We start from the raw sequence: 27,158 nt of genomic DNA on the forward strand, positions 1-27,158 counted from the left end.
CTCTGGAGCTGTGGATCAGAAAGGGCAAAGTATATTAAATGGACAAGTAGAAGGTAAGCACTGTATTTTATTCAAAGGTCATTTGACAGAATGTTGATTGAAAACAGGAATACTGATATATTCTAATATCTAAAGAAAACGGCCTGTTAAGTGCATAGGAAAGAGAAAGAGATGTGAAAAGGAGATAAGTTGCATATCGTATGTGGTGTCAGCAACAGATTAAATTGAGAGTGCCACCAAAGGAGCTAAATGACTAGTTCCCTTTCAAGACACTGGAAGGCCTAAGGAACCTCAGGAAAGAAGAGACGAGCCAAACAGGGAATGATGTGAATGGCGGAGACTACAGGGAGTAAATGAAGGAAAGTAAGCCGGTGTGTATTGTGTTTCTACTGGAAGGTGGTAAAATACACTAGTTCTTTAAAGGGAAGAGCAGACTATTTAAAATGCAGCAACACTATCAGGTGAGCTTCTCGTACCAGAATTTGCCAGAGTGGTATCCCCAAATGTTCCCACTCTTACTGTGATCCTCACTGTTGGCAAGACATTAAGGACTGACCTAGCTGATGATGCAGAGTTATGTCCTAACTACCATGGGTGAACATAAGCATTTGTAGTCAATGATAAATGTATATACGTTAATGCCTTATAAAATGGGGGTACTTCATACGGTAGTATCATTTAGGGCAAAATGAGAGAATTGGAAGGAGGGTCAGATAGGGAGACATCAAGATAACTCATCTGACATTTTGGATGCCGTATTTGTGGCTTTTGATTATTTTGGCAATAACTGCCTTTAATAGGTGAACTATATTTTTAATGTTCTAGGAACATAAGGGAAAGAAACAAAAGAACACTATAATCAGTAGTATGTTTTCATATTCTGTCTGACAGTTCTGATTGTTGTAGAATGATCCCTGTTACTTCTTTGATTCCTACCTGCCAGAAAAATGAACTAAGTCCTAGGTAGTTGGAGAAAATTAACTGATTTTTCATATTTCAGAGAACTTTTATATGGTAGAACATAGGGGCAATCGCCAGGATTTGCTCTCTCTCTCTGTTTTTTTTTTTTCAGAGTAAAATAAGATTGTTGCTTGTTTCACACTTTCTGACATCATGATTTCATCTATTCCTTTTAAACCTTTCTTCAAATGGATAAATAGGGATGTAGGAATTTTCAAGGCAAATACCAAGAAAAGAGATTCCAGGAAAGGTATTCTGTGACATAACCTTCTGACTGTAACCACGTGAAAGACATCAACCGAAATAATAAAATTGCATATAATGCAGTTGTGTTAGAGGCATCCCAATGACACCCAGATTTGATTATTCACTAGAAGAGCTCACAGGACTCAGCATATAGTTGTAGTCATGCGTGTGGCTTGGTATGGGGACAGGCTAGAAAGGCCAATGAGCACCGAGCAATGGTGTATGGGGTGAAGGCCAGAGGAAAGCAAGCGCAGGCTTCCAGGAATCCTTTCTCTATGGAGTTAGCAGGATGTGCTAAATTCCTCCAGCATGAAATTAGGACAGCACAAGTGAAATGTTGTCTGCCAGTACGAGGCTTATGGATACTCAGTGCCCGAGGTTTTCATCAAATGCTAATCACATAGGCATCTTCTCCTTAGCATGTCCCCAAATTCCAGGTTTCCACCAAGGAAATCAAGTGTACAGCCTTAAGGACATTGCTTGTACCAGCACTTAGGCACAGTGAACCACTCTTAACCAGCTAGGGAATGGTGGGAACCCTCCTGAAATCCAAGATCCCAGGGAACCACCAAGGGCCAGTCATTCAAGTAGGATGTTCTGAGGGTAGCCATCTTTGGCCTGCTGGATGAAATCTGTTCTGCATAGGAATTATAGCCCTGACGTCATTTTTGGTGGTGTCTTCAAATTTTGTTTTGCTAGCATGGAGCATGATGGCTACCATGGTACTGGTTTCAGTTTCATCATCCATATGAAGTAGGTATTTGTATAAAAATTACTAGGGCAATATGAGGTCATTATAATCTTTTTTTTATGTGATTAAGCTTTCATTATGATTCTTACGTATGATCAACATAATGATTTTTGATTTAAAATTAGAATGAAAATCTCGTACTTATATGGAAAACCCAGGTTTGATTCCTATGGTGCTGAACCCCTGTTTATAGGTATAAGATTTTGGATCATATTCATCAATTGTTTTGTTGCCTAAGTATACAAATAACCGTTGTATTTTTGTGTTTTGTGTATGCATTTTCATACACTTCCAAATGGGAGACAGTACCCCTATTGTGTTACTTTGATCTCTATTTTAATGTTCAAGGTGACTGTATCATGAGTTGGTATATGCTAAGAGTAGCTTCAATGGAAACCATATTTTGTTGTTTTTGTTGTTTCATACATTTAATAAGCCTGATGTTTTACATCAGTTTTAAGTTCACAGCAAAATATAATAGGAAGTACAGAGAGTCTGCATATACCATACCATGCTCCCGTACACGCCTAGCCTCCCCTGTTGTTAACATCCTGCACGACAGTGGTCCATTTTTAGTAGGAATTTTTTATTTCAGTTCCTTGGTTTAGTTTTGAGTGAGAGAGCATGCATGCGTGTGAGCAGCCAAGGGGCAGAGGGAGAGGGGGGAAAGAATCCTGTGCTGTCAGCCCAGAGCCTGATGCAGGACTTGATCCCATGAACTCTGAGATCATGACCTGAGCTCAGATCCAGAGTTGGACGCTGAACCGACTGAGCCACCCAGGCACCCTGACAACAGTGGTGCATTTTCTATGGACACGAACTCTTCATTTGGAGGCCAAGTCTCTAATTTGCATTAGTGTTCAGCCTTGGTGTCATACGTTCTATGAGTCTTAACAAATGTGTAATGATGTGAATCCACCTTTGTGGTATCGTGTGAAAGAGTTCCACTGCCTTAAAAGTCCTCTGTGCCGTGCCCGTTTCTCCCTACATTCACCCCAACCCTTAGCTCCATAGCCTTGCTCTTTCCAGGTGTCATATAGTTAGAATCATAGAGTGGATGTCTTTGAATGTTTAGAAAGTGAAAATATCCTGGTAATTGAATGTAGGCATTCAAGATATTCTTTGCCCTTTGTTTTGTTTAGTTGCTCATCAGTAGAGGATCTGATGACCTCTGCCTTCCATGACAAAAAGTATGATTTCTCTAGCTGTGTGTCACCTAATGGGGAGGGTTGAGAAAAATGACCTCATGAACCACTACAGAGCACTCACATTGGGATCATCCTCCTCTGTGATGTGCGGCGGGTCTAGATAGACTCTCTAGCAATGGAAGGAGACAGCCTCAAGAGGTTAGAACTATATCAAAGTGGAATGCCAAATCTTTCCTTCTTACCTTGCCATTGGAAATAAGGCCAGGGAGAGTCTGTTTGCTATTGTTTGGCCACGCTGCCAAGTACAATAGCTATAGAGCACACGTTGTGAGGGGGTGTTTCCTCCTAAAACTGAAGAGTGTCTGCTGAAGAGCTGGGGAAGTTCTGCCGTGTTACAGCAAAATAAAGATATTCTCTTTCAATTCCTCTAGTAGTGGAAGTCCAGAAAAATCATGCTAGCTTCAGTCTGACATTGTCAGCTCATGATAATCATTCTCCGAACGATACCCGTTTCCTCCAGTGTCACAGTGTCGGTCAGCGATGGCCATTGTAAACATCAGTTCCCCTGTAGGTGTCAAATTCTGATAAAACCCATTCTTGGTTTTGGTCAATATAGAGGAGAAAGTAAGATTTCTTAGTGCTTTAAGCCTACGAATGGTATAATTACCATTCAGTGTAGTGTGGTTTCCAGGTGTGGTCCGAAAGCAATACTTTTTGACAAATCATAAGCCGTACACTTGTAATTTTCCTCTATTTATCGATTGTCGATTTAACATGTATTTTGCTTTCTTCTTTAGGAGCAGATAAGAATGCTGAGGAAGATTCTAGAGCCAGGTAGGATTTTTATGGATTTGTAAAAATGACATTTGCTGGGGCACCCGGGTGGCTCAGTCGGTTAAGGGTGTGACTCTTGATTTCAACTGAGGTTTGTGAGTTCAAGCCCCACGTCGGGTTTTGCGCTGACAGCCTCCTTGGGATATCTTTCCCGATTTCTGTGGGCACTCACTCTCAAAGTATAAAGGAATGAAATGAAATGAAACGGATAATGAAAGGAAAGGAAAGGGAATGAATGAACTGAAAATTATGTGTCTCCTAAGGGAACGCAGAGAACAAAAGCAGTTGTTGCGTGTTCTACACTGGACCAGACACTATATCCTATGGGTAACATCTGTTCCGTTATATAGTCATTGTATAGCTTTGCCAAGTAGCTGTGCTATTGTAGCCTACATTTTATTCCTTTGTCAACTGTGGTTCAGGGAGGTTGATGACTCGACCATGATTCCATAGTTCACGGGTTGCTGAGGGGCTTTGCCCATCAGCCCGTGAAGCTTCCACATCCATTCCCTGGTTCCTCAGCAGCACTGAGATGAAGATACAGATCCTAGGGCAGATCAACTCAGAATGTCAAAGGTAATGATGTCGGAACACTAATTTAGGGTTTGCTTAAGAACCCAGGTTAGTCCAAGCATTTGGCCTCATATATTTGACCACCAGTGCCAACAAAAGTCATTAGTGCAGTGGTAACTAGTCCCTTGTTTTTACCATCCGAGATTTTAGGGTGGATGTCAGCTATGGCCATGGTGTCAAGGCTTTTACATAAAAAGCAAGATGTCGTCAGGCAACTCCTTAGATGTAGTGATATCCCCTCTTCTTGAGACAAATGAGTTTTCTGTAAGGGAAGGATATCTAGTTGTAGACCATGTTACATTAATTAAACTCACTCTCTATTTCGAGAATATTGCTATATGATTCTCTGTTGCCTAAGTTCCCAGGCTGGTTTCCCTTTGGGCTAGTATCCTTGTCTAGTTCTAAGAAGCTTTTTGGTTTTTTTGGAGTTGTTTTTTTTTTCCAATGACTTTTTGTACTGTGTTTTTGCCTTTTGACTTTCTTCTCTTTTTTCCTTGGTATTTCTTCTTCTTTTTTTTTTTCCAATAATTTTCCCACTTCTTCCAGCTAAGGACTCTCCATTTTTCCAGAGGCCAAATCAAAAGCACTTAGAGTCTCCAGATGTAGGGATCCTCAGAGATTAATTCTTCAAAACACCCTCTGGTGTGTCAACCTATGTTTAACCTCCTTGCCCAATGGTTGTTTCCCTGGAGAATTTGAAACTCAAAAGAGATTGAAGTGACCTATTGGGATATGATAAGTGACAGAAATGCGACTTAAATTCTGGTTTTCTTTCTTTCTTTTTTTCTTTCTTTCTTTCTTTCTTTCTTTCTTTCTTTCTTTCTTCTTTCTTTCTTTCCTTTCTTCCTTCTTTTATTGTCTTGATCTTGCAGGCAACTGTTTTAATAATAGAAGCCTGGGGAGTGGGTCTAATGAATACAATGAAGGAGGGTAAGAATCGAATTAGCAGAGGAGACCAGGTTTCAAGGAGAACAACACTGAGTTGGTTAGGAATACGAGTTTGAGAAAAGATGTCAGAATATGGGGGGTTATGCCAAGTGAGATAAAGGTGAATGACAGGAATGAAGGACCCAGGATTAGGGGAGTTGTTTAGAAAGACATATTCAAATAGAGAGTTCAAGAGGGTCGTGACCAGGTTTCTGCTTTTGTGTGTGTTGGTTTCATTGAAGGTGCGAGCATACCTCAGATTTTCTGATGAGAGAGATTAAAAATCATTTGAGCTTCTGGGCAGAGTCTGTTTACAGCAGATAGAAATATGATATCCCCTACTTCCACCCCAACTGAGGGAGGATAGCTTAGATCCTCTCAAGGAATTGGGGGTGGGGGTGGAGATTCCGAACATCAGAGATGTATGGCCCAAGGCAAGCTGTCTCCTCACTCCACCTCTTTTCCTCAATCTGTGATGCCCTTCCCATGTACTTGTAGGGCTGGGCAGGGGTAGGTCTGACTTGTCAAATCAGTAAGGGAGCTTCATCTGGATCGGTGATAACATGCCTATGTTGAGGTGACTGTGTGGATGAGTGAGACTCCCAATTCGCTTGTTCTCCAGGAGCAGGACATGGTTCTTACCCTCGGTCATTGGAGCCCATCCTTGTTGTAGGAGTGTATGGCTTCATAGGCTAAAGATTGAAAGGTTGGGGAATGCCACAGAACCGTGCCAAAGAGTGATGTAGGAGTGGGATCTCATAGGGAAGAAAATATTCAGGCAGCGTATAGAGAAATAGAGGCACAACTACCGGGACCATTTTGATCACAATCTCCCTCCTTGGGTAGCTGAATGCCCCTGAAGGCTTGGAGTGTCTTGCTAGTTATTATGGACCTAAATAAGGCAAGACCAGTGTGGGAACAAAGTTGGCCTTGGGAACTTTGAGTCTGTCAATCTCTAGTTAGTACTACCACTCATAACGTAGAAACCTAAACTTTGATACGTTTACTTAAACGGAGGTCTACGTGACACACAATGTAATATGTGATGCAACAACTCTGGATGTTTCACCGTGATCGCCATAAGCGTAGCTCCCATCTGTCAATGTATGAGGCTATTAGGATACCACTGACTAGATTCCCTATGCTGTACCTTTGAGCCTTGTGATTTATTCATTCTATAACTGGAACCCTGAACTTCCCTCTCCCCTTCCCCCATTTTGTCCATCCCCCCACCTCCCCTCCCTTCTGGCAAGAGTCAAATCTCTGCATTTATGGTTCTGTTTCTGCTTTTGCTCTGTTTGTTCATTTATTCCCCTTTTTACATTCTGCACAGAAGTGAAATCATATAGGATTTGTGTTTCTCTGTCTGACTTATTTCACTTACCCTCATGCCATCTAAGTACATCCATGATGTTGCAGATGGCAGGATCTCATTCTCATTTAGAGCTGTATAATATTTCATTGTGTGTGTGTGTGTGTGTGTGTGTGGTCTCTTCATGTATTGGTGGACACTTGGGTTGCTTCCATATCTTGTCTATTGTAAATAATGCTATAATAAAGATAGGGGTGCGTATATCTTTTCAAATTAGTATTTCCATTTCCCTTGGGTAAATAAATACCCAGTAGTGGAATCACTGGATCCTATGGTATTTGTGTTTTTAATTTGTTGAGGCCCCTCCATACTGGCTTTCACTGCGGCGATACCAATTTACATCCCATGACCGGTGCACAAGGGTTGTTTTTTCTCCACACCCTGAGCTACCCTTGTTGTTTCCTGTGTGTGGAGACTGAGCCATTCTGACAGATGTGAGGTGAGACGTCATTGTGGTAAGGTTTACACATTTAATTTTCAACCATTTCAGAGCATTCCCTGCCTGTCATATTTGGTTATGGAAACTGAGACTGGGTCTTTCCTGGAGATTTCACAGGTTAGGAGAGGTCGAGGCCAAATAGAGAACAGAAAGCTTTTTTTAAAACAGGGTCCAAATTGTGAAAGACCTGTACTCTGGAAACCGTAAAACACTGATGAAGGAAATTGAAGGTGACGGAAAGAAAGAGAAAGACATCCGATGCTCACAGATGGGAAGAATACATATTTTTAAAGTGTCTACACTACCCAAAGCCATCGACAGATGTCATGCAATCCCTGTCAACATACCAACAGCATTTGTCACAGAGCTACACAAACAATCCTAAACGTTGTATAGAACCACAAAAGACGTTGAATGGCCAAAGCAACATTGAAAACGAAGAAACCTGGAGGTATCGCAATCTCAGCTTTCAAGTTCTATTCCAAAGCTGTAGTATTCCAAACAGTATGGTGGGTACTGGCGTACAAAATAGCCTCATCGCTCAGTGGAATAGGACCGCAAACCCAGACATAAATCCACCACTGTATGGTCAGTTCATCTTCCACAAACAGGAAAGACTATCCAGTGGGGAAAAGGCAGTCTCTTCACCAAATGGTGTGGGGACAACTGGACAAGCCACATGCCAAAGAATGAACCTGGACCAATTTCTCTACCATATCCACAAATAAACTCAAAATGAATTAAAGACCTAAGTGTGAGACTTGAAACCATAAAAAAAAAAAAAAATCCTTGACGAGAACACAGGCCGTCATTTCTCAAACTTTGGCTGTAGCCACATTTTACTAGTTATGTCTCTTGAGCCAAGGGAAATAAAGCAAGAATAAAGTTTGGGGACTATATCAACCTACGAAGCTTTTGCACAGTGAAGGAAACAGTCAAACCTGAAAGGCAACCTCTGGAATGGGAGAACAAATTTGGAAATATTTGGCAAATCCAGTAAAGGGTTAGTATCCACAATGTCTAAAAACTTGACACATGTCAACATCACCCCCCTCCAAAAAAGCCCAGTTTACCAATGAGCAGTACACATAACCAGACCCTTTTCCAACGACAACATACAGATGGTCAACAGACACATGAAAAGATGCTCCCCCAAACTACAACGAGATACCACGTCACACCTGTCAGAATGGCTACACTCCAAGACACAAGAAGCTAGTGTTCGCGAGGATGTGGAGACAAAGGAAACCTCTTGCACCGTTGGTGGAAATGCAAATGGGTGCGGCCCCTGTGGAAAACAGTATGCAGGTTCCTCAAAAAATTAAAAACAGAACTCTCCTATGATCCAGTAATTGCACTACTGGATACTACCCAAGAGAATACAAAAACATGAATTCCACGGGACACACGCACTCCTGTGTTTATTGCGGCATTATTTCCAACAGCCAGCGCAAGCGTCCATTGACAGCTGAGTGAACGAAGAAGAAGCCCTACATGAATGTATGTGTGTGTGTATATGTATATCCATACACACACACACACACACGCACACACACATGCACACACACACACTGTAATATTACTCAATCATAAAACAATGAAATCTTGCCATTTGCAATCACCTGGATGGAGCCTGAGGGTAGTATGGTAAGCAAAGTCAGGGAAAGACAAATACCATATGATTTTACTCATGTAGCACTTAAGAAACAACAAACGAGCAAAGGGAGGAAACAAAAGGGGAGACAAACCAAGAAATAGGCTCTTAACTGCAGAGAAGAAACGGATGGTTGTGGAGAGCAGGTGAGTGGTGGGAAAGGTGAAAGAGATGATGGGGATGAAGGAGTGCCCTTGTCATGATGAGCACGGGGTGAGTATGGAGTTGGTGAATCACTATATTGTACAACTTAAACTACTATAACTCTGGATGTTTCTATTACTGGAATTAAAATAAAACTTAATGACAAAACCAGAGGCCAACTTTTCATTATACCAAGAAACTTCGTGGAATAAACAGATAGGTGACCTTTCCCTTAACTTTTTTAAATTTTGTTTTTAAATGAATGAACATGTTTTTGTTGTATTTTTTTGCTCTAAAGGCTTTCTGACAAACCTGGTCCTGACGATTCATGGTCTACCTCATCTAGCGAAGACTTAGATTTTGGTACCAAGGTAAAGTACCCTCCCGTGAAACTCACTTTCCTGCTCTGAATTGAGTTTTCTCCCTTATTCACTCTGAAAATTTAAGAGGAGCCTGTGTATCATCATTTTATGTGTGTCATGGAAAGTTAGCAAGGACAAACCACTCTACAGATACATGACGCGTTGAATGTTTTGTTTTGTTTTGTTTTGTTGTACTTTGGTAAATCCTACAGGTGGAGGCTGATAAATGAATGGGCTGGAAAATATATAATGACCGTCAAATTATATTGGGAAAAGCTTTCCCACAATGGAGGCAATATGACGTTTGCTTAAGGATAAGGATTCTTACTGTGATCATAACATGACTGATAATACTCATGCCTAAATGAAACCTGATTGGGTCCAAGTATCTATTGTAGGTTGCCCCCCGCCCCGGGCACGTTTTATTTTGGTGAGATACAGCATTTTCCTTTGGCTCTATCCTTTGTTCTCCATTTAGAATAAAATCATATTAGAAAATGTAGAAATTTAGATGTTTACATTATTTCTCAACATTTACCTTACAAAGGTGTTCTCCTGTAGTTTTGAAATAACTCCATGAGGGGTAAGTTAAAATTGTGCATCTCCCCGAAGAATACGTATTTTGCTGAAAAGAGTAGCTCTATGGGCAGAGGCTCTTCATAGCCAAGGTGTCAAATTTCTAATTTCAGAAATCTTGCCCATTCTAGCTTTGAACACTATCTCCTCCTAGTCCTTGTGTCAGATTCTAAAATTTAAAGTTTCAGACATCTGATATTTGTTTCAGTATTCATTTCAAAGCCCCTAAATCATGATAAGCTCCTGGAGGTTAGGGAACGCACTGGTTTGACTCCTGGAGCTCCTAAAATAAAGTCTTGCTTGGAAGAAGCAATGTCATGGTTTTTGAATGTGAACAAATGAGTAGGGAAATGGAATTCCGTAGAATGGAGTTTGAAAAGTAACCAAATACGCATGATATATCACAATTAAATATGTGAAGTTAAAAAGTCAGGCTTCAGTTTATATTCCGTTTTAGTGTTTAACATGTATACACGCAAATGAATTCTATTGAGGAAATCAGGAGTTACATAAGAAAGAAGGTTACAGTCTATTTTTAGTATCCTCCCATTGTGAGCTTAGAATTGCAGAGAAAAAGTCCTCAGCCTTTGTTTGTTTAACCCCATCTGTGTCCCATTACCTACATCCTTTGAAGGTTCCCATTTCTTCCTAGAATTCTCATTCCCAATTCTTTCTCCATAGTGAATGTTGACGTGTTAGGAACCTCTCTTTTTCTGTTCTTTTGTTAGTCTAGTAATAATTTCTAGCTTTTCGGAAGCGAAAGATGCCAGGAATTGAACAATGTATTTATAGTGAAAAAAATTAAATTCTTTATTACAGTATTTATAACCAGATAACTGTAGAGTGATAAGAGTCAGTATTATTAGGGATATACTGTGAGTCAAAGCCTCTCTTTTACATAAATATTATATAGACAGATACATAGGTAGATGGATATGGATATAGATAGATAGATAGATAGATATAGATAGATAGTTATAGGTAGAGATATATATAATATACACATATATACACATATATATTTACACATATATAAATACACACTTATATGTATACATATTTATGTTCACCTAAACGTACACACACACACACACACACACACATATATATATATATATATATATATATATATATATGTATATATACATATCACACATATATAAAGACATATATTTTTAAAAGGTTTAAAAGGGACTATTTTTCATAGTATATTCCCAATCCTACTTATGTACCTGTTGAAAAATGTATGTTGTTTCCACTTGCCTTCTTTGGCTCACATTTTTCCTTTTCTTTTTTGTCTTAAGCTCATGCTTGATTGATTGGTCATTTGTTTTTGTTTTTGTTTTTGTTTCCTTTTTCCCTCTTCTCACCCCGTGCTTTTTACGGTATTTTCAAAATTTTTTCAAAGTTTATTTATTTTTGAGACAGAGAGAGACACAGAGTGCAAGCGGGGTAGGGGCAGAGACAGAGAGAGACACAGAATCCAAAGCAGGCTGCAGGCTCCGAGCTGTCAACACAGAGCTCAAAGTGGGGCTGATAACCACAAACCGTGAGATCATGACTCATGAGCTGAAGGTGGATGCTGAACTCACTGTGCCACATATGTGTTCCCCGCACCAGGCTCGTTTTTAATGGTTTACCCCTACCCTAATTTGTCCTTGCAGAAACGATTTCTTTAGTGTCTGTTCTTTTAGTACATCACTTTCTGTCAACTCCATTGTCAACATATTGGTTATGGAATTCTACTGTCTGTGTGTGGTTTCCATCCAGGACTCGTTGCCCCACAAGGTTTATTATTCTTGTTTTTCTCTTTCTTGGAAGGGGCTGAGCTAAATGTTTTTGAAATGTTTGCATTTCTCTTGGAAAGGGAGGGAGAGAGAGAAAGAATGAGCAAGTGCTCGTTGTTGTGATCTGACAATATGCAAGGTATGATCTCAGTCCTTTTATATTTGTGGAGGGCTGTTTTGTGACCCAGGATGTCACTTGGAGACATTGGAGAATGTTCTATATGCACTTAAGAAGAATGTGCGTTCTACTGCTGTTGGGTGAAAAGATCTTAATATATCGGTGTTGATACCCGTGTATATAAATGTATATATATGAGGCCAATATATATCTATGTATATCTGAATACATCTGGTCCAGTGACACATTGGATCAGTGTTTCCTTACTGATTTTCTGCCTTGACGATCCACCTTTTGCCATGAGTGGAGTCTTAAAGTCGTCTACAATCATGGTATTTGTATGTATACATTTAATCATGTTTGTGAGTAATCGATTCATACGTGTGGGCGTTTCACTTTGGGGCCATAAACATTTGCAGTTGTTAGCTCCTCTTGATGGATAGACCCCTTAATTACGACCCAATGCCCTTCTGAATCTGTTACTACAGTCTCTGGTTTAAAATCTAGTCTGTCTGGTGGAAGTGTGGCGACTCCAGCTTTCTTTTGACTTCTAGTAGCATGATAGGTGGTTCCGCATACCTTCACTTTGAACCTGGAGGTGTCCTGGGGTCTAAAATCAGTTTCTTGTTGACAACATATAGATGGATCTTGTTGTTTGGTTTTGTTTTGTGTTTTACCCATTCTGATTCCCTTTGTCTTTTGACTGGGGCATTGAGTCCATTCACATTCAGAGTGATTAGTTAAAGATATGGATTTAGTGTCATTGTGTTATCTGAAGGTTTCATGCTTTTGGTGAGGCCTCTGGTCCTTTGTAGTCTCTGCTGCTTTCCACTCACAGAGTCGCCCGTTAGGATCTCCCACAGGGCTGGTTTAGTGGTCATGAACTCCATGAGGTGTTGTTTGTCTGGGAAAGCCTTTCTCTCTCTTTCTATTCTAAATGTCAGCCTTGCCTGGGAAGGGATTCTTCGCCGCAGATGTTCCCATTCAGCACATTGACCGTTTCCTACCCCTCCCTTCTGCCCTGCCAAGTTTCTTTGGACAGGCCTGCTGCTAGCCTTACGTGTCTTCCCTTGTCGATTAAGACCCGTTTGTCCCTAGCTGCTTTCAGAATCCTCTCCTTATCTTTGTAGTTTTCCAGTTTCGCTATGGCATGTCGTGGTGTTGACCTGGGTTTGTTGATTTGGAAAGGAATTCTCTGTGCCGCCAGGACTTGGATGCCCGTTTCCTTCCCCAGATGAGGGAAGCTCTCAGCTATAAGTTGTTCCAAAAAAACCTTCTGCCCCTTTCTCTCACTCTTCTTCTTCTGGGACTCCTAGGATGTGGCTAATATTTCATCTCACTGAATCACGTAGGTCTCTAGTACCTGCCTCGTGATCTAGTCATTTCCTTCCTTTCCTTTCCCTGCTTCATCTTTGTCCACAATTGTATCTTCTGTTTCACCGATTCTGTCTGCTGCTTCTCCCGTCCTTGCTGTCACTGCATCTAGTTTACTTTGTATCTCCTTTACACCATTTCATGTTCAGCGTTCATCGTGACGATTCCTTAGGTCCTTGATCTCTGAAGCAGGAGATTGTCTGCTGTCTTCTATGCGTGGTTTCAAGCGCAACTATGCGTCTTATGAGTGTCATTCCAAAAATGTGCTCACCTATATGGTTTCTGTCTCTTTTGCGCCCTTCTCTGGCTGTCCTTTCTTCCCGGAATTTTTTTTGAGGGGAATTCTCCGATTTCGTCGTTTTGGCTAGATTCCTGCCCTTTATGTGTGTTAATCGCTTGTTCTGTGTCCCACACCTGCGAGTACTACTGTAATAAAAAGAGCCCCTACACTGTCCAGGGCCTGGCAGTTGAACAAATTTTTTTTGAGTGTGTTGTGTGCACTCTTTGGGTGCGTCTTTGGCTGCTGTCCTCGCTACTTGGAGTGGCGGTTTGGGCCTTCCACCAGGTGTGCTTTGATTTGTTTGTTGAAGTAATCCTGGAAAAAAGGGGAAGAAGGTGGGGAAGAATCCTTAGCCCAAACAAAAAGAGAAATGACTGGAGTTGAAAAAAAGACCAGGAAGTGACTCAAAGGAGCTATAGGGCTTAATCCAGAAAGAGAGGGAGGAAAATGAAGAAGGAGATCTAGAAAAGTATAGAGAAAATGTACAATCAAACAAACAAAGAACCAGAACAGAGGAACAAAGGAAAAAATATATATATAGATATATCTCTATATATCTATGTATAGATATATAGGTATATATTAAGATATATAGATAAATGTAGATATATAATTAGTTTTGACCCACGTGAACTCGAGACTACTAGGCTGTTTCCAAAGGGAGAAGGGGAAAGAGGAGAGTAGAAAGAGAAAAAAGGGAAAAGAGAAGAAAGGGAAAGCAAAGGAAAGAAAAGATGGGCGCCTGGGTGGCTCAGTAGGTGAAGCGTCTGACTCTTGAATTTGGCTCACGTCATGTTGTCACTGTGGGTGGGTTCGGAACCCCCAACAGGTTCTGCAGTGAGAGCATGGATCCTGCTCGGATTCTCTCTCTCTCCCTCTCTCTGCATCTCTTCTGCTTGATCACTCACTCTCTCTCTCTCAAAATAAAGAAATAAACATTAAAAAAGAAAAGGAAAGACAAAAGAATAATAACTCAAATGAAAACAAACAAACAAACAAACAAACAAACAAACAAACTAAGATAGAAAACCGGAGGAGAGTTGTCTATTGGTGCCTGGGACCGGTGGCTGTGCTGGTCTAGAGCAGGGGCTGTCTGGTCCCATCAGTGTCAGTCTCACTCCTATAGAGAAGCAGTTACGAGGCACAGAGTGTCAGGGTTTGGTGTAATGGGCCTGCCTTCACTGAGGCTCACTGTCCATTCCCTGAAGCCCCACGATGTTGGTCATGGGGAGAGACATGGCGACACCCCATCTATCCTGCCCACACGAGGTGTCTCAAAACTCACTGTTTAGGCTATCCTCACGGAATAGCCTGGGGAGCTGGCTTGCCTTGCTGCACAGTCCCCTGTGCCACCCGAGCACTGAGCTGGGATTCAAAACCCTGTAGGATCCCGCTTTGCTCGGACCTGGTAGTGGAGTTGCGCCACTCTGCCCAGTGGACAGAGGGCCTCTGGCTCGTGCCTGCATGGTCTTTTTCCCTTGGGCAGGGCAATACCTCCCCTTTCCACCATACTCAAGGTGTTCTCTCCCAGGGTAGCCCTGAGATTGCTACCAAGCCTAGGGGCGGCTCCCTCCCCACCAGGCATGGGAGGTGGTAGCTCTGGTCGAGAGAAAGTGTGGCCGCCTTGAAAATTCTGTTTTTTACCCTCTAAGGCTGTTTTCCAAAGTAGAAACTGGCTCTCTGGACCTCTCCTTGGTCTGTGGTCCGGACAGGCTTTCTCATATCCAAATGCACGTCCCACAGCCTCTCTCTGTCTCTGCCTTCCTTTCGTTTCTCCACCAAAGGCCTTCCCCCACTCCATGCCTGTGCTGCCCATTTTATTTCTCCCAATTCTCATACACACCCTTCTGTCCCGCCAAGCTGTCACTCTGCACCTGTGGAGATTTTTCTGTCCCTCTGCAGCCTGTATTCCTGGTATTCCAAGTGTTGTGACCTCAATACTGCTGTGTTTGAGGGACAAGGGGAATTCTGATCCCCTCCCCTGCCATCTTAACTCCCCCCTCCACCTTTTGCTTTGCTTTTCGCAATTTCAAAGTTGGCTGCCTAATCGACTAAGTCACCCAGGCCCCCCAAAGAATACTTGTTTTCGATGGGAAGATGTTCAAAGGCCAATAAAATGGCCCTTGTGTCCAGAAAAGAATGGAAAGTTAGAATGGGTTTCTGATGTTCTCATTTGGGGCTATAATAAGTTCCCGTAAGCTCTTAGCGATGACATCATAAAGGTATACATTTGACCCTTGAACAAGATGCGTTTGGAATGTGGGAGTCCACATACATACAGATTTTTTTCAATAAATACAGTACCATCCTGTAAACATATTTTCTCTTCCTTATGATTTTCTTTTTCATCTTGTTTTTTTTTTTTTAATTATTCATTTTGGGAGAGTGAGAGAGGACAGAGCACGTGAGTAGGGAAGTGGGGACAGAGAGAGAATTTTCATCAGGCTCCACACTGTCAGCGTTCAACTCAGGAAGTATAGATCATGACTTGAGCCAAAGTCAAGAGCCTGACCCTGAACCGACAGTGCCACCCAGCACCCCTTCCTTACGATTTTCTTAGTAACCTTTCCTTCAGTTTATAGTGTAAAAATACAGTATGTAATACATATAACAGGGAAAACATGCATTAATCGACTGTGTATATTGTTGGTAAGCTCAGCATTCCGTTATCCTAACCCTGACCTCCCACGCTCAGTTTACAGAGTCAATGGCCAAATTAGGCCGAAAAGGTAGATTAGACCTAGAGAGCATATACAAGCGATTCTGCTTTAACGTTCTGGTTTTCAATACATATATACTTTTTGATTTTTAAGTGTGATTGCTTTTAAAGTGGGAAATTCAGTAGGAATTTTTGTTTTTTTTTTTGATTTGGTTTTGAGGTTTCAAAAGATATTTGTGGATTGTCGAGGGCATGGCCATCAGAGCCCGTAACCCTTGCTTTGTTCAAGGGCCAACGGTATAGTGATTGGGTACTTTTGAGATCTTCTCAGTGAGATTAGTGTAAATGTTTTGACCTTAATTAATTGGTCCTTGTATACTGAGTACGTACCAAGCAGTTAGCTGCTGAGTGTACAAGTGGAGGGTTTAGGTTGTTGTGGTCGGAGCAGAAAAGTAAGTCAACAGCAGTCTGTTAGAAGTCACAATAAAGGCTTCATCGATAGGAAATGGACAATGTTAGTTGAGAGAATATTGGGGGCGTTTGTAGTGAGGATGAGGATGAGAGTGGGAGTGGGAATTTTGGTAGTCAGAAAAGATCTGAGAGTGGCAAAAGGTGCCAAGTGAAAGATGAGAAGGCCCAGTCGTGTAGACCGTGGCGAGGGACATTCTGGACAGAGAGGACCACGGATCATCATTTTACTCCAACGCCTTAGAGAGACCAAGCTGTAGGAAGGCTCACTCCATCATCATAATCATTATTATTATTGTTGTGTGTAAAAAAGAAAATGTGCATAGTGAAATGAGTGCTTGGCACATTTTAGGTGACTGAGACATACATGTTCTTATACTTGCCGTTTGAATGCTTACTACACATTCTGAAGAGTTCCATACCTATATCTACATTGTTTCTGCTACTAGTTCATCACAATTTTAAGAAAAGTTTCTCTTCCAACCTTGCCGTTCGATCCAACCCTTCTTTCGTCAAGAAAAAGGTCAAGCCTGTGTTTACCTAAACGAAGCAGCAGCTTCGACAGTGTTTTGTTGATACACAACATGATATACTCCAAAGTTTCTGATCATGTGAGGTATGAATTGACACTGAAACAAATGTCTGCCATTTTATTAGAAGCAGTTTTCCTTTATAGCAAGTACACTTTTAAAGATTCTGTTTCAAAACTTATTTCAAATGTCCTTTCATTTTGGTCAGGAATGCAAAGGAAGGGGTTTTGTTAGTTCCTTTTTGAAATCTGCATACAAGCCAGGCTTCTGCCTTTGAAAGTATTTATTCTGGCCTTCCATGATCCGTTTAGAGAGTCAATAGCCAAATGAAGATTCAAAGGGACGCTGAATCAAGAGAGCATATATGAGGTTTTGTATTTAAATGTTTTGGTGTTCAATACGGTTTTCTTATTTGTAAGTCTGATTGTTATTAAAGTCATAAATTCAGATATTTTCTTGGAAAAGGATTAGGAAGTCTTCACGCAACTCATTACTGATGCTACTTTTAACAGAGTATGTCTGAGAAGCCCAACAAATATGTCCCTCATGTCTCTGGAGCTGTGGATCAGAAAGGGCAAAGTATATTAAATGGACAAGTAGAAGGTAAGCACTGTATTTTATTCAAAGGTCATTTGACAGAATGTTGATTGAAAACAGGAATACTGATATATTCTAATATCTAAAGAAAACGGCCTGTTAAGTGCATAGGAAAGAGAAAGAGATGTGAAAAGGAGATAAGTTGCATATCGTATGTGGTGTCAGCAACAGATTAAATTGAGAGTGCCACCAAAGGAGCTAAATGACTAGTTCCCTTTCAAGACACTGGAAGGCCTAAGGAACCTCAGGAAAGAAGAGACGAGCCAAACAGGGAATGATGTGAATGGCGGAGACTACAGGGAGTAAATGAAGGAAAGTAAGCCGGTGTGTATTGTGTTTCTACTGGAAGGTGGTAAAATACACTAGTTCTTTAAAGGGAAGAGCAGACTATTTAAAATGCAGCAACACTATCAGGTGAGCTTCTCGTACCAGAATTTGCCAGAGTGGTATCCCCAAATGTTCCCACTCTTACTGTGATCCTCACTGTTGGCAAGACATTAAGGACTGACCTAGCTGATGATGCAGAGTTATGTCCTAACTACCATGGGTGAACATAAGCATTTGTAGTCAATGATAAATGTATATACGTTAATGCCTTATAAAATGGGGGTACTTCATACGGTAGTATCATTTAGGGCAAAATAAGAGAATTGGAAGGAGGGTCAGATAGGGAGACATCAAGATAACTCATCTGACATTTTGGATGCCGTATTTGTGGCTTTTGATTATTTTGGCAATAACTGCCTTTAATAGGTGAACTATATTTTTAATGTTCTAGGAACATAAGGGAAAGAAACAAAAGAACACTATAATCAGTAGTATGTTTTCATATTCTGTCTGACAGTTCTGATTGTTGTAGAATGATCCCTGTTACTTCTTTGATTCCTACCTGCCAGAAAAATGAACTAAGTCCTAGGTAGTTGGAGAAAATTAACTGATTTTTCATATTTCAGAGAACTTTTATATGGTAGAACATAGGGGCAATCACCAGGATTTGCTCTCTCCCTCTGTTTGTTTTTTTTTTCAGAGTAAAATAAGATTGTTGCTTGTTTCACACTTTCTGACATCATGATTTCATCTATTCCTTTTAAACCTTTCTTCAAATGGATAAATAGGGATGTAGGAATTTTCAAGGCAAATACCAAGAAAAGAGATTCCAGGAAAGGTATTCTGTGACATAACCTTCTGACTGTAACCACGTGAAAGACATCAACCGAAATAATAAAATTGCATATAATGCAGTTGTGTTAGAGGCATCCCAATGACACCCAGATTTGATTATTCACTAGAAGAGCTCACAGGACTCAGCATATAGTTGTAGTCATGCGTGTGGCTTGGTATGGGGACAGGCTAGAAAGGCCAATGAGCACCGAGCAATGGTGTATGGGGTGAAGGCCAGAGGAAAGCAAGCGCAGGCTTCCAGGAATCCTTTCTCTATGGAGTTAGCAGGATGTGCTAAATTCCTCCAGCATGAAATTAGGACAGCACAAGTGAAATGTTGTCTGCCAGTACGAGGCTTATGGATACTCAGTGCCCGAGGTTTTCATCAAATGCTAATCACATAGGCATCTTCTCCTTAGCATGTCCCCAAATTCCAGGTTTCCACCAAGGAAATCAAGTGTACAGCCTTAAGGACATTGCTTGTACCAGCACTTAGGCACAGTGAACCACTCTTAACCAGCTAGGGAATGGTGGGAACCCTCCTGAAATCCAAGATCCCAGGGAACCACCAAGGGCCAGTCATTCAAGTAGGATGTTCTGAGGGTAGCCATCTTTGGCCTGCTGGATGAAATCTGTTCTGCATAGGAATTATAGCCCTGACGTCATTTTTGGTGGTGTCTTCAAATTTTGTTTTGCTAGCATGGAGCATGATGGCTACCATGGTACTGGTTTCAGTTTCATCATCCATATGAAGTAGGTATTTGTATAAAAATTACAAGGGCAATATGAGGTCATTATAATCTTTTTTTTATGTGATTAAGCTTTCATTATGATTCTTACGTATGATCAACATAATGATTTTTGATTTAAAATTAGAATGAAAATCTCGTAATTATATGGAAAACCCAGGTTTGATTCCTATGGTGCTGAACCCCTGTTTATAGGTATAAGATTTTGGATCATATTCATCAATTGTTTTGTTGCCTAAGTATACAAATAACCGTTGTATTTTTGTGTTTTGTGTATGCATTTTCATACACTTCCAAATGGGAGACAGTACCCCTATTGTGTTACTTTGATCTCTATTTTAATGTTCAAGGTGACTGTATCATGAGTTGGTATATGCTAAGAGTAGCTTCAATGGAAACCATATTTTGTTGTTTTTGTTGTTTCATACATTTAATAAGCCTGATGTTTTACATCAGTTTTAAGTTCACAGCAAAATATAATAGGAAGTACAGAGAGTCTGCATATACCATACCATGCTCCCGTACACGCCTAGCCTCCCCTGTTGTTAACATCCTGCACGACAGTGGTCCATTTTTAGTAGGAATTTTTTATTTCAGTTCCTTGGTTTAGTTTTGAGTGAGAGAGCATGCATGCGTGTGAGCAGCCAAGGGGCAGAGGGAGAGGGGGGAAAGAATCCTGTGCTGTCAGCCCAGAGCCTGATGCAGGACTTGATCCCATGAACTGTGAGATCATGACCTGAGCTCAGATCCAGAGTTGGACGCTGAACCGACTGAGCCACCCAGGCACCCTGACAACAGTGGTGCATTTTCTATGGACACGAACTCTTCATTTGGAGGCCAAGTCTCTAATTTGCATTAGTGTTCAGCCTTGGTGTCATACGTTCTATGAGTCTTAACAAATGTGTAATGATGTGAATCCACCTTTGTGGTATCGTGTGAAAGAGTTCCACTGCCTTAAAAGTCCTCTGTGCCGTGCCCGTTTCTCCCTACATTCACCCCAACCCTTAGCTCCATAGCCTTGCTCTTTCCAGGTGTCATATAGTTAGAATCATAGAGTGGATGTCTTTGAATGTTTAGAAAGTGAAAATATCCTGGTAATTGAATGTAGGCATTCAAGATATTCTTTGCCCTTTGTTTTGTTTAGTTGCTCATCAGTAGAGGATCTGATGACCTCTGCCTTCCATGACAAAAAGTATGATTTCTCTAGCTGTGTGTCACCTAATGGGGAGGGTTGAGAAAAATGACCTCATGAACCACTACAGAGCACTCACATTGGGATCATCCTCCTCTGTGATGTGCGGCGGGTCTAGATAGACTCTCTAGCAATGGAAGGAGACAGCCTCAAGAGGTTAGAACTATATCAAAGTGGAATGCCAAATCTTTCCTTCTTACCTTGCCATTGGAAATAAGGCCAGGGAGAGTCTGTTTGCTATTGTTTGGCCACGCTGCCAAGTACAATAGCTATAGAGCACACGTTGTGAGGGGGTGTTTCCTCCTAAAACTGAAGAGTGTCTGCTGAAGAGCTGGGGAAGTTCTGCCGTGTTACAGCAAAATAAAGATATTCTCTTTCAATTCCTCTAGTAGTGGAAGTCCAGAAAAATCATGCTAGCTTCAGTCTGACATTGTCAGCTCATGATAATCATTCTCCGAACGATACCCGTTTCCTCCAGTGTCACAGTGTCGGTCAGCGATGGCCATTGTAAACATCAGTTCCCCTGTAGGTGTCAAATTCTGATAAAACCCATTCTTGGTTTTGGTCAATATAGAGGAGAAAGTAAGATTTCTTAGTGCTTTAAGCCTACGAATGGTATAATTACCATTCAGTGTAGTGTGGTTTCCAGGTGTGGTCCGAAAGCAATACTTTTTGACAAATCATAAGCCGTACACTTGTAATTTTCCTCTATTTATCGATTGTCGATTTAACATGTATTTTGCTTTCTTCTTTAGGAGCAGATAAGAATGCTGAGGAAGATTCTAGAGCCAGGTAGGATTTTTATGGATTTGTAAAAATGACATTTGCTGGGGCACCCGGGTGGCTCAGTCGGTTAAGGGTGTGACTCTTGATTTCAACTGAGGTTTGTGAGTTCAAGCCCCACGTCGGGTTTTGCGCTGACAGCCTCCTTGGGATATCTTTCCCGATTTCTGTGGGCACTCACTCTCAAAGTATAAAGGAATGAAATGAAATGAAACGGATAATGAAAGGAAAGGAAAGGGAATGAATGAACTGAAAATTATGTGTCTCCTAAGGGAACGCAGAGAACAAAAGCAGTTGTTGCGTGTTCTACACGGGACCAGACACTATATCCTATGGGTAACATCTGTTCCGTTATATAGTCATTGTATAGCTTTGCCAAGTAGCTGTGCTATTGTAGCCTACATTTTATTCCTTTGTCAACTGTGGTTCAGGGAGGTTGATGACTCGACCATGATTCCATAGTTCACGGGTTGCTGAGGGGCTTTGCCCATCAGCCCGTGAAGCTTCCACATCCATTCCCTGGTTCCTCAGCAGCACTGAGATGAAGATACAGATCCTAGGGCAGATCAACTCAGAATGTCAAAGGTAATGATGTCGGAACACTAATTTAGGGTTTGCTTAAGAACCCAGGTTAGTCCAAGCATTTGGCCTCATATATTTGACCACCAGTGCCAACAAAAGTCATTAGTGCAGTGGTAACTAGTCCCTTGTTTTTACCATCCGAGATTTTAGGGTGGATGTCAGCTATGGCCATGGTGTCAAGGCTTTTACATAAAAAGCAAGATGTCGTCAGGCAACTCCTTAGATGTAGTGATATCCCCTCTTCTTGAGACAAATGAGTTTTCTGTAAGGGAAGGATATCTAGTTGTAGACCATGTTACATTAATTAAACTCACTCTCTATTTCGAGGATATTGCTATATGATTCTCTGTTGCCTAAGTTCCCAGGCTGGTTTCCCTTTGGGCTAGTATCCTTGTCTAGTTCTAAGAAGCTTTTTGGTTTTTTTGGAGTTGTTTTTTTTTTCCAATGACTTTTTGTACTGTATTTTTGCCTTTTGACTTTCTTCTCTTTTTTCCTTGGTATTTCTTCTTCTTTTTTTTTTTTCCAATAATTTCCCCACTTCTTCCAGCTAAGGACTCTCCATTTTTCCAGAGGCCAAATCAAAAGCAATTAGAGTCTCCAGATGTAGGGATCCTCAGAGATTAATTCTTCAAAACACCCTCTGGTGTGTCAACCTATGTTTAACCTCCTTGCCCAATGGTTGTTTCCCTGGAGAATTTGAAACTCAAAAGAGATTGAAGTGACCTATTGGGATATGATAAGTGACAGAAATGCGACTTAAATTCTGGTTTTCTTTCCTTCTTTCTTTCTTTCTTTCTTTCTTTCTTTCTTTCTTTCTTTCCTTTCTTCCTTCTTTTATTGTCTTGATCTTGCAGGCAACTGTTTTAATAATAGAAGCCTGGGGAGTGGGTCTAATGAATACAATGAAGGAGGGTAAGAATCGAATTAGCAGAGGAGACCAGGTTTCAAGGAGAACAACACTGAGTTGGTTAGGAATACGAGTTTGAGAAAAGATGTCAGAATATGGGGGGTTATGCCAAGTGAGATAAAGGTGAATGACAGGAATGAAGGACCCAGGATTAGGGGAGTTGTTTAGAAAGACATATTCAAATAGAGAGTTCAAGAGGGTCGTGACCAGGTTTCTGCTTTTGTGTGTGTTGGTTTCATTGAAGGTGCGAGCATACCTCAGATTTTCTGATGAGAGAGATTAAAAATCATTTGAGCTTCTGGGCAGAGTCTGTTTACAGCAGATAGAAATATGATATCCCCTACTTCCACCCCAACTGAGGGAGGATAGCTTAGATCCTCAAGGAATTGGGGGTGGGGGTGGAGATTCCGAACATCAGAGATGTATGGCCCAAGGCAAGCTGTCTCCTCACTCCACCTCTTTTCCTCAATCTGTGATGCCCTTCCCATGTACTTGTAGGGCTGGGCAGGGGTAGGTCTGACTTGTCAAATCAGTAAGGGAGCTTCATCTGGATCGGTGATAACATGCCTATGTTGAGGTGACTGTGTGGATGAGTGAGACTCCCAATTCGCTTGTTCTCCAGGAGCAGGACATGGTTCTTACCCTCGGTCATTGGAGCCCATCCTTGTTGTAGGAGTGTATGGCTTCATAGGCTAAAGATTGAAAGGTTGGGGAATGCCACAGAACCGTGCCAAAGAGTGATGTAGGAGTGGGATCTCATAGGGAAGAAAATATTCAGGCAGCGTATAGAGAAATAGAGGCACAACTACCGGGACCATTTTGATCACAATCTCCCTCCTTGGGTAGCTGAATGCCCCTGAAGGCTTGGAGTGTCTTGCTAGTTATTATGGACCTAAATAAGGCAAGACCAGTGTGGGAACAAAGTTGGCCTTGGGAACTTTGAGTCTGTCAATCTCTAGTTAGTACTACCACTCATAACGTAGAAACCTAAACTTTGATACGTTTACTTAAACGGAGGTCTACGTGACACACAATGTAATATGTGATGCAACAACTCTGGATGTTTCACCGTGATCGCCATAAGCGTAGCTCCCATCTGTCAATGTATGAGGCTATTAGGATACCACTGACTAGATTCCCTACGCTGTACCTTTGAGCCTTGTGATTTATTCATTCTATAACTGGAACCCTGAACTTCCCTCTCCCCTTCCCCCATTTTGTCCATCCCCCCACCTCCCCTCCCTTCTGGCAAGAGTCAAATCTCTGCATTTATGGTTCTGTTTCTGCTTTTGCTCTGTTTGTTCATTTATTCCCCTTTTTACATTCTGCACAGAAGTGAAATCATATAGGATTTGTGTTTCTCTGTCTGACTTATTTCACTTACCCTCATGCCATCTAAGTACATCCATGATGTTGCAGATGGCAGGATCTCATTCTCATTTAGAGCTGTATAATATTTCATTGTGTGTGTGTGTGTGTGTGTGTGTGTGTGGTCTCTTCATGTATTGGTGGACACTTGGGTTGCTTCCATATCTTGTCTATTGTAAATAATGCTATAATAAAGATAGGGGTGCGTATATCTTTTCAAATTAGTATTTCCATTTCCCTTGGGTAAATAAATACCCAGTAGTGGAATCACTGGATCCTATGGTATTTGTGTTTTTAATTTGTTGAGGCCCCTCCATACTGGCTTTCACTGCGGCGATACCAATTTACATCCCATGACCGGTGCACAAGGGTTGTTTTTTCTCCACACCCTGAGCTACCCTTGTTGTTTCCTGTGTGTGGAGACTGAGCCATTCTGACAGATGTGAGGTGAGACGTCATTGTGGTAAGGTTTACACATTTAATTTTCAACCATTTCAGAGCATTCCCTGCCTGTCATATTTGGTTATGGAAACTGAGACTGGGTCTTTCCTGGAGATTTCACAGGTTAGGAGAGGTCGAGGCCAAATAGAGAACAGAAAGCTTTTTTTAAAACAGGGTCCAAATTGTGAAAGACCTGTACTCTGGAAACCGTAAAACACTGATGAAGGAAATTGAAGGTGACGGAAAGAAAGAGAAAGACATCCGATGCTCACAGATGGGAAGAATACATATTTTTAAAGTGTCTACACTACCCAAAGCCATCGACAGATGTCATGCAATCCCTGTCAACATACCAACAGCATTTGTCACAGAGCTACACAAACAATCCTAAACGTTGTATAGAACCACAAAAGACGTTGAATGGCCAAAGCAACATTGAAAACGAAGAAACCTGGAGGTATCGCAATCTCAGCTTTCAAGTTCTATTCCAAAGCTGTAGTATTCCAAACAGTATGGTGGGTACTGGCGTACAAAATAGCCTCATCGCTCAGTGGAATAGGACCGCAAACCCAGACATAAATCCACCACTGTATGGTCAGTTCATCTTCCACAAACAGGAAAGACTATCCAGTGGGGAAAAGGCAGTCTCTTCACCAAATGGTGTGGGGACAACTGGACAAGCCACATGCCAAAGAATGAACCTGGACCAATTTCTCTACCATATCCACAAATAAACTCAAAATGAATTAAAGACCTAAGTGTGAGACTTGAAACCATAAAAAAAAAAAAAAATCCTTGACGAGAACACAGGCCGTCATTTCTCAAACTTTGGCTGTAGCCACATTTTACTAGTTATGTCTCTTGAGCCAAGGGAAATAAAGCAAGAATAAAGTTTGGGGACTATATCAACCTATGAAGCTTTTGCACAGTGAAGGAAACAGTCAAACCTGAAAGGCAACCTCTGGAATGGGAGAACAAATTTGGAAATATTTGGCAAATCCAGTAAAGGGTTAGTATCCACAATGTCTAAAAACTTGACACATGTCAACATCACCCCCCTCCAAAAAAGCCCAGTTTACAAATGAGCAGTACACATAACCAGACCCTTTTCCAACGACAACATACAGATGGTCAACAGACACATGAAAAGATGCTCCCCCAAACTACAACGAGATACCACGTCACACCTGTCAGAATGGCTACACTCCAAGACACAAGAAGCTAGTGTTCGCGAGGATGTGGAGACAAAGGAAACCTCTTGCACCGTTGGTGGAAATGCAAATGGGTGCGGCCCCTGTGGAAAACAGTATGCAGGTTCCTCAAAAAATTAAAAACAGAACTCTCCTATGATCCAGTAATTGCACTACTGGATACTACCCAAGAGAATACAAAAACATGAATTCCACGGGACACACGCACTCCTGTGTTTATTGCGGCATTATTTCCAACAGCCAGCGCAAGCGTCCATTGACAGCTGAGTGAACGAAGAAGAAGCCCTACATGAATGTATGTGTGTGTGTATATGTATATCCATACACACACACACACACACGCACACACACATGCACACACACACACTGTAATATTACTCAATCATAAAACAATGAAATCTTGCCATTTGCAATCACCTGGATGGAGCCTGAGGGTAGTATGGTAAGCAAAGTCAGGGAAAGACAAATACCATATGATTTTACTCATGTAGCACTTAAGAAACAACAAACGAGCAAAGGGAGGAAACAAAAGGGGAGACAAACCAAGAAATAGGCTCTTAACTGCAGAGAAGAAACGGATGGTTGTGGAGAGCAGGTGAGTGGTGGGAAAGGTGAAAGAGATGATGGGGATGAAGGAGTGCCCTTGTCATGATGAGCACGGGGTGAGTATGGAGTTGGTGAATCACTATATTGTACAACTTAAACTACTATAACTCTGGATGTTTCTATTACTGGAATTAAAATAAAACTTAATGACAAAACCAGAGGCCAACTTTTCATTATACCAAGAAACTTCGTGGAATAAACAGATAGGTGACCTTTCCCTTAACTTTTTTAAATTTTGTTTTTAAATGAATGAACATGTTTTTGTTGTATTTTTTTGCTCTAAAGGCTTTCTGACAAACCTGGTCCTGACGATTCATGGTCTACCTCATCTAGCGAAGACTTAGATTTTGGTACCAAGG

The 27,158-nt window shown here is 41.3% G+C and overlaps 1 long non-coding RNA gene across 1 annotated transcript; it reads left to right on the plus strand.

Moving 5' to 3' along the window:
- Positions 1-27,158, plus strand: LOC131495962 (uncharacterized). The gene is made up of 6 exons (XR_009254214.1): positions 1-53; positions 3,903-3,939; positions 9,347-9,419; positions 17,715-17,805; positions 21,657-21,693; positions 27,085-27,158. It is a non-coding gene; the product is annotated as an uncharacterized LOC131495962 (long non-coding RNA).

This window comes from Neofelis nebulosa, chromosome 15 (assembly GCF_028018385.1).
Source record: "Neofelis nebulosa isolate mNeoNeb1 chromosome 15, mNeoNeb1.pri, whole genome shotgun sequence".
Lineage (NCBI taxonomy): Eukaryota > Metazoa > Chordata > Mammalia > Carnivora > Felidae > Neofelis > Neofelis nebulosa.